Here is a 17057-nt window from a genome sequence, read left to right on the forward strand (position 1 = left end):
AGCAGGAAATTTCTGTTGTAAACATGCGTTTGTTGTACATCTCTGGAAATAAGAGAGAGGAGAGCATAGGACACAGCAATGGCCCCGCAGATCGCAAGGTGTGCAAGGGCCCGCAATGCTGCTTGCAGCTTTAATGATCACTGATTTTGTTCTATTGTATATATGTAATGTATTGTATTTAAATCCAAACACAGTAAACTGTTGCCAACATATCTGGTTTTCATTATTTGTGCAGCATTTTAAAATTACAAATGTAAGACATTGGATGTTTATGCAACAGACCGCACACACAGTTACAGTTTTTCAGTGAACAGATATTTATTGTCAAGTATGATCAACAAAAAAGTTCACCACAACTCTGTGGTAACGTGGCGGTCTACGGAGGGGAAATTTTATTTTTTTTCTATTTTATTTTGTAAATTTTTTTTATTTTAAATTTTTTTAGGGCTGCATGGAGCAGCATGGGTGTTCCATACTGTCTTTTTACTGAACGGGCTTATTGGCCTTCTGTAGGTCACTCCTCAGAGTCCAGATCTCATTGACCAGCTCCTCACACTTTGCCTTCCACAATAGGTTATCTTCTTCGGCATCTTTTCTGAGGCTTTCATTTTTTTCTGTGAGATATTCACACTTTACCCTTAACTGTAGAGTCTCTTTTTGCTGCAGAGTCAGAGACTGGTGTAAATGTTGCTGTGTTTGCTTAAATTCCAGCTCCTTTTCCTCCAACTGTCTGACCTTGGCCTCGCTCTTGGCCAGTTGGTTGCAGAGATCCTTGTTTTCAGCAAACAGGTCATCAATGACATGGCTCTGATATAACATCTCTGAAACAAGGTCACTGTTACGTTGCTTGAGCTCCTCTGGTTCTTTCTGGAGGCTTTGTTTTGCTTCCTGCTCACGTTTCAGCTGATCTTCTAAGGAAGACCTGTCCTCTGACAGTTGGGTGATCTTACCGTCTTTTTCCTGGACAGTCTCATTGGCCTTTTCTAGGTCATTTCTCAGAGTTAAAACCTCGTTGGCCAGCTCCTCATACTTGGAAGAACACTGGTTATGTTCTTCGGCAGCCTTGCTGACGTTTTCGTTTTCTTCTGTGAGCTTGTCACTCTTTCTCATTAACTCTAGTATCGTTGTTTGCTGGAGAGCCAGTCGCTGTTGATGAGAGATGATGTCTGCTGTCTTCTCTGCAAGCTGTTCCTTCAGTTCCTCCCTCTCCTGCATCAGTCCATTTTTCTCCTCAACCAGTCCAGTGATCAAGCCATCTGATTCCACAATAAACTGCTTCACTGTTTGTAGCAGGCTTTCCAGTGTGGAAACTCCAATAGCCAACTCCTCATATGAATACTTCTGTCCTTTCTTTTCGTGCTTCTCTCCTTCTTGGCGCTCTTTCTCCTCGCGCTTCACTTGTTTCTTGCGGTCTTTCTCCTCGCTCTTCTCTTCTTGTTTTTCTTTCTGCATCTTCTTCTGAATAAAATCCTAAAAAGTCCTAAAAAATCAGTATGAGTATGAGTCATACACTCACACACTCAGGTATAGACCTGAGGTGCAGTTATAGACTGCGAAAGGACACTTTATGACATCATATTGAATTGCAAAGGACAATTAGTGGCCACGCCCCCTTTTCAAAACACGTTCGATTTCCAGAGTCGAATACGTTCTATGCGTGCGTCATTTCCGGGTTTGCAGTTAGGAAGCTACGATGTTTCCGGGCGGAGAATGCAGCTATGTCGGGGTCATGGCCGAGTGGACCGAGTTAAGAATGTACGCCGTGTTGTTAGAGCCTCAAGTACAAGTCCGCAGAGTAAACTTCAAAGGGCTTCAAGTTCTCTCCAAGGTAAGTGGTCAACGTCAGCTCTAGCTAGCTAGCCTGAGCTAACAGCCCGGTGATGCGACGTGTCTGTATGTGGTGGTCCGTCCAGCTGCAGGTTCGTCCTGTTACTAGAACTGCCTGTTGTCTGAATTAAGGATGATCAATATGACAGATATAATGCTTAAAATCTGATAAAGACTACAAATATGGCTGCTTTGTATGCTTCTTCTGTGTCAGCCTGTCACCATAGTAACAGCCCTGCCTGCCTGCCTGCCTGCCTGTATCCATGACAACCTGAATGTTTATCAACTGTATCAACTCTCTCTGTCCACCTCCTAATGCATTTCCAATGTAAAAACACCCTCTAAAACAAAATATGGACACCATGAGAATCACAAGTAGTTGCTCTACAACACAGTATCATTTTAAGTCTATGATGTCAAAGATAAGATAAGATAAGATAAGATAAAACTTTATTAATCCCGAAGGAAATTCTTGAATCCCGAAGGAAATTCTTGAAAGATGTGGAGATGGTGGCGAGTTAGAAAATATGGCTGCTCTGTTTCTCTGTTTTTGGTGTTACATTATGTCTTAATGGAATAATGACCAGCACTCTCCCCGAACAGCTGGCTGTACGGGCAAAGCGGTTTGGTGTGGAGTTTTAAGTGTCATACTGTCTGACAGCTAACGAGTGTTCCTTCGAACTGATATAAAATTTATCCCAGTGAGATGGAAGGCCTGAGTGCAGGTTAGAGAGATTTTTTTAGGCATCTCCTCAGCCTCTCTCCACTCTGAGTGATGACATCATCTACTCTTGCTCCTAAAATTCCGTGCAATACACACTAATGTTAAACTCAGAAGAGACCTCAAAAACCACTCCAACTTTGAGAGCCTGGCGTGCGGAAATGATTCGGAATTAGAAAATTCTGAATACAAGTTTGATAGAGCAGCATCTTGTGAGCGTTTTAAGACTAAAATGGAGTCTGTGTAAATTTGTAGGAGGAGATACATTTGGCAGATGACCCTCGTTGAAGGGCTCTTTCATAAACTCCCATGTTAAAAATGACACAGAATTTGCTTAATATTTGAAAAATTATAATTTTTTTGAAAAAAACTTGAAGTTGTCCTCTGTGAGATGAACATCTTGGTAGTTGAATGGCTGAAATTGGTCATTGCTTGCAGCAATCAAACTAATTAATAAGACATTAATAGAGCGTGACTTCCGCTGTCTTCAGATGTATATGGTTAACCTGCCTGTTTACATTATCTTCCCCAGTTGTGTTGCTTTAGTATTGGCCATGTAGTGTTATATATATATATAGTTATATTTTTGCCATCGTTCATCTTTTCGTCACAGGTGTTGGTGTGTTTATAGAGTACAGTGCCAGTAACTCATGCAAGGAGATCTGCTAAGGTGAGGAGAAGCCCGGCTTCTCTAAGTTTTTAATATCAAGTGTAATTTCCTTTCATTGACTCACTTTCCCTGCAATATATTTATTACTTTCCCTCTTATGATGCTGTTGAACATTGTGTCTAGAATCACAAGGGTTTCTTTTGGATAAATCCCAGGTAATCTTATGATATATTGTGATTATGCTTGTGCCTATTCTAAGATGTGTGTTTGTATTCTGAGAAGCTATCTCTGTTAGATAACAGAGGGTATAAGTAGGGAGTTGCTCGAGAGACCTGGAGCACTCCTCCAGAGACTACTGTCTGTGTGTGACTGCTACTTTTTGCATGAATAAATGCACTTGAGTGATTAACAGTTGATATTTTGGGTTTTATTCATTCTTGAGAATGTTAGTCTGGGTGGGGCAGGGTAACCAATTTTCACTCACTTCCTAATTTTTTAAGATTCATTCTTTTTAGGGCCCGAGCACCGAGTGGTGCGAAGGCCCTATTGTAATGATGATTTTGGTTTTTGAAATCTCTTTTCTCCTTAATAATAACACCTCAATTTAGAAGAATTGAGAGTTCTTGGTGACCGGGTGACGAAAAGGGTTACCGGTAGGAAGTCTTAGTCATGGACTAAGCCTCACCGAAAGGGTGAGTTTTTGTTTGAAGCGCTAAATCGCGGATTTAGCAAGGGTTAACCGAGTATTCTGTCTTGAATGACAAAGGTGCTCTTTAGCACGGAGTAAAATAGGTCTGAGGGAAAAAAAAAGAAATAAAAAAGGGTGGATTATAATGTGTATATAATATAATACTGCAGAGATCTTAAAACATATAAAAATAATATATATAATAATAATATATGGAAATATCACATAATAGTACAATAAACTTTTGATCCTTCAAAAACTCAAGTGTCTTAAGCATTGAGCAAAGGAGAGCTGATACCTCACGGTGATAACGACACTCTACACTCATTTGCATATTGGTCACTTGCTCGGGTGAACTCCATACAAACTGACTGGCTTGAGAATTCGACAATAATGTGGTCACAGAGTTGTAAAATAAAGAAGGAAGGAAGCACTCAGTGAAGATGCGAAGAATATGGAAGCTAGGAGTAAGAGACTGGCACAATGTATACCAAAAAAAAATAAAATGTAAAAATGATGGTATTAAGAGGCGTTTGATTGTAAAGCAATGTGAAACACTTGTGAGCCTAATAGAAAGTAGAAAGAAAGAGAAGGTCTGAACTAGAAGGTCTAAAGAGTGGCTGAAAGAAGCACAAAACAGGCAGAGAGGCAGGGGAAAAGCAGCCGAACAGACTGCTACTCAGAAAGTGTCTGATGTGCATTTTTCTAGGGAAGAAGATGATTTGTGTACAATGTATCGGAGAAGGAATCCACTCCCGGGACCCAGCGCTGATCCCCCACCTTATCCTCAGCCACCGCAACAGCTGCACACCAGCTCTACTCCCTCTGCACCTCCTCCCTCTCCTGAGCCTGCCGCTGCCTCCTCTCCTACCACCCCACACACAACAGACATCACTGCTCTTTCTGGCTCTTAACTTCCACAGGAAGAAGACACCTCAACAACAAGGTCAGGAACAGTTTTTCGATTTAAACATAATGAATCTAACACTGAAACTAAAACTACTAAAATGGTAAAAAAAGAAGAGAGAGGGATGATGTAGAACCAAAAAGTGCATCACTGACAGCTACCAAAGAAAATGCTATTCATGCAGAGGACGTACTAAAGTGGGACCCAAATAAAAACATGGTGACTGAAATATTTATCATTGATGATAATAATGTGGATGATGATTCTAATGCCTGTGACACTTATTTCCGAGGTAACATGAGAAGAGGAGGGCAGTGTGGAGGAGGAACAAGGGAGAGGAATGGAGGAGAGGACAGGAGGAGAGATGTGTGCTACAAATGTGGAAAAGCCAGACATTGGACACAAATCTGTAAAGTGAGGAAAGGAAAAAGACAGGATGGAGGGGGAGATGGCTGGCAACCCCGGGATGGATCAGCATGACTGACGAGGAGACAGGTCACGCACAAAGACATGAACACACACATGGTCTAATTGACGAAAAGTGTTCCCCTTCACACCAAGGCGAGACAATGATGATGTTGCTATCGAGCTGCAATACGTATAGATATTGTTAAATCTCTCTGCCACAAATGTTCAAAACAAAAGGTCTACAGACAGCTAGTGGCCAAATCGGCAAAGAGTTTTTATCTGTACCGCTCAACAGACCCAGTTTCAGGAATGAGTACAAAGTGTTCCTTTGCGCTGTCTGACTTTTGCCCCGTTAACCTCCCGGGGAGAGATCTGATGACAAAATAAGGAATTGGAGTTATTCCTACCCAGGAGGCAAGCGGACACCGAACCAAATTATTATTACAGTTTAGATTTGACTACCAATGGATCTGAAGCAGTTGTAAATGATTTACTAAAACTCACAAAAAGTATAACTGCCATCATTCAACAACCCAAAGATGTGCATTGTACAATGTATGATTGAATACACACATGGGCCCGACAGCCAATAGGAGCACAGATTCTAGTGTACTGTCAAAGGTTAAAACTGGTGCATGACAACTCTAAAGGCTGTGCATCTGAGCTTTCCTCTGAGGAGGAAGATGCTTAAAGTATACTGCCTAATAGTCTGTGGTCTACTGGGCCAGCAGATATTGGGACTATGAAAACTACCTAAAAGTTCATTCAGGCCTTTTCAAAGACAATACCCCATAAGGCCAGGAGCAGCTGGGAGCATTAGGCCCACCATTAAGGCCCTCATTGAGTCTGGTGTTATCAGATAATGTGCTGATTCTCCTTGTAACACACCCTTGTTTCCTGTGAAAAAGGCCACTCCATCAACCGGATGTGGGATGGTTCATGATTTACAAGCTGTAAATCAGGCTGTTCTACCCAGGGAGCAGAGCAGACACAGTGGCTCTTCTGTATTATCTTGCGAGTCAGGGACACAAAGTCAGTAAAAACAAGCTACAGCTCTGGAGGACAGTCAGTATGCATTCTGTTGCATACACACTTTTGTGTCTGTTTAGCTTCCAAAGAAGTTTGCTGTAAGTAACCACAAAAATACTGTTTAGTGATTGTGGATGTGTTAACTAGGTGGGTTGAAATCTTTCCCACAAGGACACCTGATGCACTAAGAGTGGCCAAAGCACTAAGAAATAAGAAATAATTCCAAGCTTTGGAATACCTGAAAGAATCGTTTGTGATAATGGTACACATTTCACAAATCAGATAATTAAGAATCTGGCCAGTGTTTTTGGTATGCACATTAAACACCACTGTTCATATCACCTGCAGTCAGCAGGGCTAATAGAGAGAACTCATGGCACCGTCAAAACAAAGTTGAAGAAAATGAAAATGAGACTGGGTGGAACTGGGTGAAATGTCTCCCCCTAGTGGCATTAAGCGTGCACATCTTACCCAGCAGCAGAGGCTTGTTTCCCTATGAGATGCTATAGGCCAGCCCTACTATATACACCCACTAAGGTGTTTCGCAGAAACAAACTCTGCAAAAGAAAATACTGCAGCTTATATGGCAGCCATGGTGCGAAGAAAAGATATTACCTTTTTGGTTTCTTCTCCTCCACAGGAAGTGCCTGACCCCACCCCCACAGTGAAACCTGGGGACTGACTCATCAAGGTGATAAAGAGAAAAAACCCAGTCATCTGAGAGGTGGGAGAGACCTTACCATGTGTTGCTACCCACACCCACCGCCGTTTGTTCACTGAGAGGCCAACCTGAATTCACCTGTCACCTGTGAGAGAGCTGTCCCAGCCCGACGAACCTACGAAGTAATGTCACTTACATTACATACAAATGTAAGAAAATAATGTACTTGTGGGGTAATATCGGCTTAGAAGAATTCAACCTCCAATCTCAAAAAACACATTATGGTAAGAAGTCTTATGTCTATATTTGTGAGATATTATTTTTTTATTATTCGTTAGCCTGGGTCTACAAAAAGCCAACAAACTGTCTGTTAGCCTGAGATTCAAGTATGACGGAGCTAGCTAACTTGTGTTCTAACATGCATGTATAACTTATTTTAGGTCTGCACTGAAGTTATGATAAAATTCCGTCAGTTTAGGTCTCATAGAATCACTCGACCGGTATTTGACATTCTGTAGCCGTAACATCTCTGGTTTAATACGAGCTTGAATCATGGGAAACCATAACAATAAAGTTATTGACATTTGCTATAGACGTTTGTCACAAAAAAAATAATGTTACTTTTGCTATTCAAACACTGATTTTTATACAGTCTTGCTCACTGATGTACATTATGAGGGATAGCATTAAGTTATAAGACTGACATGCCTAAGCCAAATCAAATGTGGATTCTTCATAGAGAGCTAAGACTAAATAAAATTAGTTTATAAATGATACATATAACAATGACTATTAGATGAGTAGCTTTTTGTGTTCAATATTTATCTGCCCTGTGTTTCCCCAGTTTTTACAGTTAGTAGTATTAATTTATATATTTTATTTTAATTAATTAGTTTTTGTATTGATTTTACTGGTAGTGGCTTAAACCTCTATCCATACAACTTAATCTTGTAAAACAGACAGCACCTAAGCTATCAGAAAACTCCATGTACTGGACACACAATAATCTCGAGTTAAAGACAAGTTTATAAAAGTTATTTATTATTATTCATATTTTCTATTGTGTATGTTTTGTCTTGTGCCCTATGTTATCAGAAAACGTTCAAAAATAAAATACTTAAAAAAAGAAACTTTTTATAAAGCTAAACACACCTCTTCCTGCCTCAGAAAATAATCTTTATGTATGTTATGTCCAAATGTGTAGGGCCCCTGCCTAGTTTCTCCTGCTGTTTTGAAGCTCAAACTTTTTTTCTGGTGCTTCTATTTAGAGAGCCACTATGGTTTGTTTTTGACAAAGAAAATATTGATTGATATAAATATCACATAACTGTTTTGTCATACAGCATGTTAACAAAAATGCCTCTTAATGAATGGCTATGTAAGAAAGAAGTAGACCAAATTACTAAAGAGATCCTCACCATAGCAACAAAAAATACTCTGATCTATGTACACGTTCTGTACAAAAGGATAGATGTAGTGAACCCTTCTAAAATAACTTATAAATCAAGTGGCTCAAGTGACACAACCTTCACTCTACACAAGGCTATTTTGATTAAAATGAAAGAAACTTAACACCAGGGGCTAGTAATCAAATGTCATTGATTTAGTGCAGGAGGAAGTGGTGTAGAGGAGGCCAGGATACTGCATTACCCACATATTTATATCTGAATGTTTTCAGTTTGCTGCAGCACAAATTCATTCACGATTCACATTTTTATTGACCCCTTTGAATCTAATCTTTATTACAACAGTGTATATTTTCACCTTAGAGAGAGCAGATCACTAATAGTCTCTGTTTCTCCTTTTCTCTCTGACCACAAAAAGCTCTCTCCTTCATATCCAGCTGTAAACAGCTCATTGCTTGTGTGTTGGAAAAGTCCAGTCTGATGGCTGTTTTGGCACAGGAGACCCTGTGTGTGTACAACAAGTGCTGGGCATGCGGAAAGTGGGCATAATCATAGGGAAGCTGAAGCACTCATGAACCCTCGAAAAGCACTTTATGTGTGTATTTGTGGCTACAGTAATTAGGCCCCTCCCTTTTGTAAGCTGACCCATTTGACAGGGCCCATGGCTGGGCCCTTGTACTGATATCTGTATATATGTGTGTGACAAGCAGATGATGCGTATAGTTCACATGTTGCTATGATCTCTGAAACCCAGCCCTCATGTTGGACATGGTCCCTGGTTTGGCTTTGTCCCCCATTACCAAAGCCAGCTGGCTGGTAGCATGCCACTGCAAATCTCCTCAATTCAACCAAGGTTTTCTTTATGTGTAGTTCAGTCTTTGACCACTGAGGGGAGCTCTGGTGTTGTTCTGCTCTGCCTTTGTTGCGAGGGCTTTCTTTGCATACTTAACATACACACTGGAAGACACACACAGGACATTAGCACACAAACATTCAGGTAAACACACACACATACTACACAGTGGTTGTTTGGTCAGATAAAGGAGTAGTGACGGGAGGGCAGAGGGTCACTGAGGGTGTCTGGCCCTCGGCGGAAGCTACTGCTCCCAGCCTCCCTCTCTCCTGCCTCTGTAATAAGTGTGACCGTTTGATTCCTGCACAAAAGGAGCAATTACAGGGAGTTGTTTAATCACCCACACTTTTATTGAGCTCAGGGTCTCTTAGCTTGCAGCTCAGGCCCCCGTTGTCGGCAGCAGCGGGCGACAGGAGTGACAGAGAAGGTCGGTGGTTTAACAGGGCGCGAAGGGGTCTCGTTTGAGTTAAGACTTTTCCGGCTACTCTGTACGCTGTGGAGGCCCCCGGGACAGAGACAAAGAGGTAGACAAGACCAAGAGACAGGCTGGCCAGCCAGGCAGAGAGATAGATGGACTAGAGAGAAAGAGAGAGAGTAGAGGGCAGAGTTTGGGGGACACATCACGATCAGAATCACTTTATTCACCAAGCAGGAACATTTGAGTTTTTCTTGCTTGTGCTCTTACAGAGATACAGCAACAATTTATGCAGTGACACAAAACAAAAGGAGGTGTCTGGCTACAGGACAGTGCGGTTGCACTTGTTGAACAGGTGTGGTGAATTCCCAGGAGCCAGTGTGTAATGGTTTTTAGAGAGAAATGCTTGACTTAGTTACAGTATGAACAAAGTGCAGACATGTATCTAACAAGCAGTGTAGTATGCAGGGGCTTGTGTGGATACTGTGAGAACAGGGATGACATACAAGTGTGTGTTTTTGTGTTTTAACAAAGAGAGAGAGAAAAAAAGAAAACAACAGAATTCGATTTTTCTACTTTACAGTCAGCCTAGAGCCCCAGTAAGCCCAAACTCCCATTCAAAACAGTACCAAGCACTGTCAGTGTCAGTGCATCTTATTGAATTTTCAGCCTGGGTGTTTCTCTATATTTGTGTGCATGCGGAGTGCCTCCTCCTCCGCTTCTTGCCCTGATATGAATGATGGAGTACAAGCACTTGTCTGGTCCCTCAGAGATGGTGAGGATGGTGGTGGAGATGAGGAAGATGAACAGCGTGGCGATGAATGGAGAACCTGATGGTGGTGGTGTTTGAGGAAGGAAGAGACTGAGTATTTTGAAATGGCACAAAATGGAAAAGAATAGCACCACTGTGTGGTGACCAAGGAGAGAGGGGTTGTGTTGTGTTGGGTTGGGGTGGTGGTAGAAAGAGATAGAGAGTAGATGAGGACGAGAGGGAGAGGGTGGGAGAAAGGGAGTGCACCATTGCTGCTCATAAAGCCAACAGCTGTGTGGGTAATGTTTTGTGACACCGAGCCTCTCTGAGCCCTTCTGTTTCCCAGAGAGCTAGGAGACGCCATATTCCGTCGTCACAAATGGCTCTGTCATTCACCCCCTAAGTCTTAATTATCGCTCCCGGTTTTTTGGCCACGTTTTGCTCAGGCGTATGGATCCATCTGCACGCTGTATAATTCCACTCCGCAATTTACAAGTGGCATTTATTACAATGGCCTCCGCGGCATCTCCTCTTTAACACCGGCAGCCCTTTCCAGAAAGACGAGTGGGAACAAAAGAGCAGTGCAATCTGGCAGCAACAGTGCCCACCCTCAGTTCCCTCAACAAAAAAACTCTCTTTTTTCATCTGTACCCTTGCTCTCTGTGAGACTATCTCTCTCCACCCCCGTACTACTAATTTTTCTGCTTCTATTTGTGTGTGTGTGTGTGTGCATGTGTGTGTTTTCCCTTTGTTATTAATTTAATTTTTATGGCATTCACAGTACTCGCACAAACCGCCCCCTATCTGCCTCGAAGCAGAGGAAAAAGGAAATAGCTGATGTTGATTTTTTTTCCCTCCTCTCCTCCTCCTCCTCTCCCCCTCTGTAATTCATTTTGGATTAATTCTCTTGTCTTCAGAGACAATCCTAATTCTTTATTATTTCCACTTCACAGACTTGATGACATCCCCATATCCACATATCATATCCAGGGGAAACTTTAAACCCAGCAGACCTTCTTGTTTTCTCCCCTCTTTTCCTCTCTCTTCCTTTCTTTCCTACATTCACCCTCTCTTAATTTTCCTTGAGTTCCAGCTCTCTCACTCTCACTTTTCTTTCTTTCTGTCCATTTCTCCACATCCAGTTCTGTCTTTCTCAACAGAGTGAAGTTACTTGTTAGTTTCTACCCAGCAGCTGGGCTCCCATCTACAGAGGGAGGCACCCAACAGAAGTTGGCTGCCCGTCTCTCTCTCTCTCTCTCTCACAAACACACACACGTCTGCCCTCGTCTCCTTAAAAATATGACACTGTGTGTTCATTGCCATTAAAGTGCCACTGTTCTTCTCTCCCGCACTTCACCCTCTTGTCAATTTTCTTTGCTATTACAGATACTCATTGGCAGGTGGACACATCACATAGCAGCTGTCCTAGGTCATGTGTTCTAATGATGTGTTGCTTTCCTAATATTTTTCTTCTGCTTGATGCCCCTCTGTATTTTCTACCTGTGCATTTTATCTTCCCTCCTATCCCTGTTTTTTGGCTTTACCATCCATGTTTTGCAACTTTACCACTCTACTGTATTTCCCATCTACATTGTCATGTGTCTGTTCTTTCTTTCTTTCTTTCTTTCTTTCTTTCTTTCTTTCTTTCTTTCTTTCTTTCTTTCTTTTCTGCTGCTCTATGCTTCATTTTCTAATTTTTTCCCCTCTCACTTCAAGTAGTTCCCTCAAATCAGCTTTCTTCGAATTTTTAGTGAGCATTTTTGCTGCTGCCATGGGCTCTCTCCTTTGTCCAGCACATAGCAAGCCGTCTCTCTCTCTCTTTCTCTCTCTCTCTCTCTCTCTCTCTCACACACACACACACACAATGCTCCATCTCCAATTCACTATTAAGTGGGCCCTGAATTTCCCCTGAGCTCTGGTATGGTGGCGGCTGCCTCTGGAGTCCGGCTGTGCTAGATGTGTTGTCTGCTCCGTTACCATTCAATTACCCTCCTGTAATCTGACAGGCTCCTCATGGCCTGCACTGGGACAATCACTAGTGTGTATGTGTGTGCATGTCTTCTATATATGTATACTTTTCTTTCTTTCTCTATTGTATTCAGAGTATATCCGTATATCCAAGTCGATCCGCTATTTTATGTGTCTATTCAAGGTAATTCTTATATTTTGGATGCATGCCGATGTAAGGAGGATTTTACATTGTCTGCCTCACTTTCCTTTTCTTTCCTCATTGCCTCCTCTCTTAGGTTCTCCCCTAGATCTTTGGCCTGAAGTCACTTGACATCCTGGAGCACCCGATAAACAGAAACACACACTGATAGAATGCTCAGTCCTGCCACAAACGACTAAACCTAACATTTTGTTCTCTTATCCTATCTTATTATTGTTATTATTTTTTGCCCTGCAATCTCCCTGTTGTTCCTTATCAGTCTCTTCCTCCCATAACTTCATCTCCCTTTTTTCTTCATCATTTTATCATGTTCCCCTAATCACTGTCCTCGTGTTTTCTCGTTTTATCTTCATCTACCCCCCCTCTACTCTTTCTGTCTGTGCGATGCAGGCTGGCTCTCTGTGTTGACCTGAGAAGGACTGACATTCAGAGGCCGGTCCCCTGCCTGCAGCACTGACATTTCTGCCAGACTTTGATGGCGCCTTTGAACAGAGATGTGTGGAGGGAAGAGCTGCCTGTCTCTCCGCCTTCCAGCAGCTCTAGCGCTGCCTCTCCACCACTCAGAGTGAGATGTACTATAGTGGGCTGCTCTCCCATCACACATGCAGGCACACATGAGCAAACACACGCACATATATGAATACAGTTGTGCATGTGCTCTTACAGTGTATGTACACCTGAGCTCATTTACTTAGCCACATTTACTGACAATCATTGCCTACATGTACACATTAATGTTTCAATTTGCATATATATTTGATGAAGATATGCACATATGAAAAATACAACCATCCACACACACACACACAATCCTTCAGCTCCTGCTGGGATGCCTTCAAAGACCCTCATTGCCCCCCTCAGATAAAATTGGCACAGGGAGTGAGACAGAAAGACAGAAGAGCAGGGTGTTGGATGGGACCCAGTTATCTCTCCTACCTCTCCCCTATCTACCAGCCCCCTCCCCTCCCCTGCTGTGGTGCCTTCAAAGACACCCATGTCACTCCAGTAACCCTGTAGCTCCTCTCCTCGTTCTCCTTCTTCCTCAGAGCCTTCCAATCTTCTTCTAACCTCTCCTCCCTGCACCACACTCCCTTTGTTACCAGCCTCTCACAAGGTTACAAAACACACAGCAGAGGAAAAATAAATAAATAAATAAATAAATACAGACAGACAGAAAATTGCTTGATGGGGGTTGCTGTTCTGACAATCAGTACAGCAAAAATGGCGCTCTGTACCGCGTTATTCAGTGAATGCCGATTTTGTGCCAAGCTGCCTGCTTTGGTAGATCCCCCCCACCCTCCACCCCTCTGCTGTCACTATGGGGAATGGGATTTTTCTTTTTTTTTACGTGTTGGAGGTAGGGACCATAGCATGTGGTGCTCTGTGAGTCTAATTAAAATGACTTGGCTATTTTGCCATGCGATGGTGTCTCAGAGAGGTGGATGAAAATTGAAACACTTAATTTTGTTTCGCTTGGTTCCTCCTCTCTGTGGAGTTGGACTGAGCTGAGCCTTGATGAGAGTGTGGATTTGACAGCTGTGCATGCATGCAGATATGTGTGTGTGTGCGTGCACTGTAAAAATGCCCATTTTAATGAGTTACTTAATTTGTATTCAGTCCTATAGTCATAAATATTTTAACTTCCAATGCAGGAGCATTTAAATGTCCTGACCACAAAGTGTTGAAATTGCAGTGCTCTTGTCAGGCAGTTTATCAGCAGAGTTTGACTTGACTCATGTTAGTTTTATTGATGTTTCTGGAAAGAAGCCTGAAAGACTGATTTCTCAGATCCAGTGATGAAAGATATACTGGCAAGATGTCCATCTTGTATTATTTCTTCACATTATCTGTGTTTAAATCAGTCATCTCACAGTAAAACAGTGTGAGACAATCACTTGTGTCTAATGCAACAGAGGCACTTTCAAGTGCGTTCCTAAATGTAATGACATGTACTTAAAAAAAAAAAGTTGTGTAATTGCCTTCTCTGAAAGCTCTTGTCACTTATTTTGAGTAAAATTCTTCACCTGGAAAGAATAAAGATATGAAGACAGCATTGGTTGTAAAACTTGACTGTAAATGCCATTTTACAGAATTGCACATTTTAAATTATTGTAAATGAATGACTCCAAAATGTCTCTTTTATACAATTAAGAATATGGGTTTAATTTGCAGGTAGATTTCTTTTAGCTTTCATTTCCTATGTTGGACTGGAGGGCACTGTCCTCCCCCACAGTAGCCAAGAGTGTATTAACACTCTTCACTCAGTGTGTCGATTTTATTAGCCTGTCTTTCCCTGTGTAAGGAAAGCAAGATTTGAAAATTGAATGTGCAGACAAATTGTGCCTCAGTGCATTTCTTGCTGTGTGTGTGTGTGTGTGTGTACAAAGACAGAAGTGGCAGGTCCAACCCGTCAAACAGCCCTCTGGCCCTGTAGCATGGCATGATTCCTCCTCAGCCTTTCTTGCCAGCTTCCCTTCTTTCCAACCCCACTCCTCCTCTCTCCTCCCTCCAAGCTGGAGGCCCCAGGGTGCCTGCAGCCTTCCTGTACTGTGCTATTGATTGGGAACAGGGCTGCAGCTCACCTGCTAATTGAAAGCCGATTGGGGCCCTGGGGCAGAGCTGTAAAACAGGCCCCACGTGGCATTAAAAGCTGAAGGCTGACGGGCCACTGTAAATCCAGAGCTGCTAATAGTCATGGTGTATATCCATCTGTGTTAGGGCTGGATGAGAGTCCGTGCTGTCTCTATTGTATGTGTGCACACGTACATGCTGTTAATGCATGTGTGATACGTGTGTATGCATCTTAATGTCCGCTGCACAATTTTCGAATGCGTGCCTGTTTTTGTATGGACAAATCCATTAAAACGTGGGCGCATGTTTGAGTGGATAGATCGTTATATTAAGTGTGTGTATTTTTGAATATGTGGGCATGCAGACATTGCACCCCCACATTGCACAAATGCTTACACACGCTCATGTACAGGTGGTTCATGGTGACAGTCTGGTTTCCCATGACACTAGGGGAACAGTCTTGTCTGTAATGGACACATCCTTCCTCTCTCTTCAATCCTCATGACAACAGAAGCAAGAGCTCTTCATCCCTCCCTCCCTCCCTCTGTGTCTGTCTCTCTCCCGCTCCCTTCCTCTTCTTCCTTTGTCTCAGCACAAGTCACACCTGTGATCCTCCTCTGAGAATCAGCTCTTGAGCTGAGCCTCATTTTTTCCCTTCCTTGCTTTACCATTTTTCCATGACTACCTGCCCTCGCTCTGATCTCACTTTCTTTCACTTTGGGTCCATGTTTGTGTGTGTAATTGCATGTAATTATGTTATGGCTGGTGTTCTCTGGTGTGTTTGATGTAGTTGAGGTCAGATCTGTGAAGGCCAGTCACTGGCTGTGTTGGAAAAAAAGGATACACACTTCCCCGAACTACTAACTTGTAAGTCCACTAGTTTGCTGGAGCATTATTGCTATCCTTTAATTGTGAATAATGAACCTAGCCCAGATTATGAAACAGCTCCAGACAGTGTACATGTGCAGACACGTTTGGTCACATAGTCTTTCTCTCTGTCCACGGCATCTCTCTGTTTCGTGCTTGGTTTTTCTTCCATTAAATCTCACTTTACTTTCCACTCTCCCTCTCTGTCTGTCTCTCTCTGAGCACTGTGATTGAGTAGGGAGGGTGCTGGCCGTCCTGCAGCATGGCGTGTGGAAACAGAGGTTAATTGGATTGTAATTAGAGCGGAGGTGATTAATTGATAGCATCTGTAAATTTGGATGTTTCCATTGTAAATGTGACAAATGAGAGCGTGGCAGGCCGGAGGAGGAAGGGCAGAGAGAGTAACAGAACAAGAGAGAGAGAGAGCGGGAAAGAATGAAAGAGCAAGGCACATTTACAGAGAGAGAGCAGAGGAAGACAGAGTTGAGAGAGAAAAGGTACAGGAGTGAGAGAGAAAGCTTACGTCCCATGGTGGTATGAAATGGTTGACAGCCATGATTGAATGGCTGTGTGATCAAGCAAATGTACTTACATTTAAACAATTGGCTAATATTACATGCCAAAATACTGTAGCACCAGCCAGTCACCTAAAATGTGTTGTGATCAGGACAAAATGTGACAATAAGTAACAAAATACAATTTTACACATTATGTAAAAAAGTAAAGTTAAATTCCAGTACATGTATTAAAGAGCTGAATTTCTCAAAAGTTGTATTTCTTGTTATTAAAGTAAGTAGTTACTAGGGAAACGCAGGTGTAGTTAAATGTTTGTTTTTATAGTGTTATATATATTATTTTAATGCTTTAATCAAAGTTGACTTTTTGGATCATATTTCATGCATTATATGAACAGTTAACTGCAGACTTTTACTAATAAACCTCCCACTCAGATAATTTATTCAATATGAAACATAGTAGTTCTTCATAGATGAGCTTTGAGCTGGCTTCCTCAGACAATTTATAATGTTCCTTTAAAGATAAGCAAAGTATCAAAGCTGTTTTTGAGCTCATTGTTGGCATAAGGTGAAACTTTTTATCTGTTAATCAGGAATGTACACACTGGACATTTGATGGCTGGGCACCGCCTGTGCAACTGGGCAAAATGACTCTATT

The sequence above is a fragment of the Parambassis ranga genome, chromosome 3 (assembly GCF_900634625.1).
Source record: "Parambassis ranga chromosome 3, fParRan2.1, whole genome shotgun sequence".
In the NCBI taxonomy this organism is placed as follows: Eukaryota; Metazoa; Chordata; class Actinopteri; family Ambassidae; genus Parambassis; species Parambassis ranga.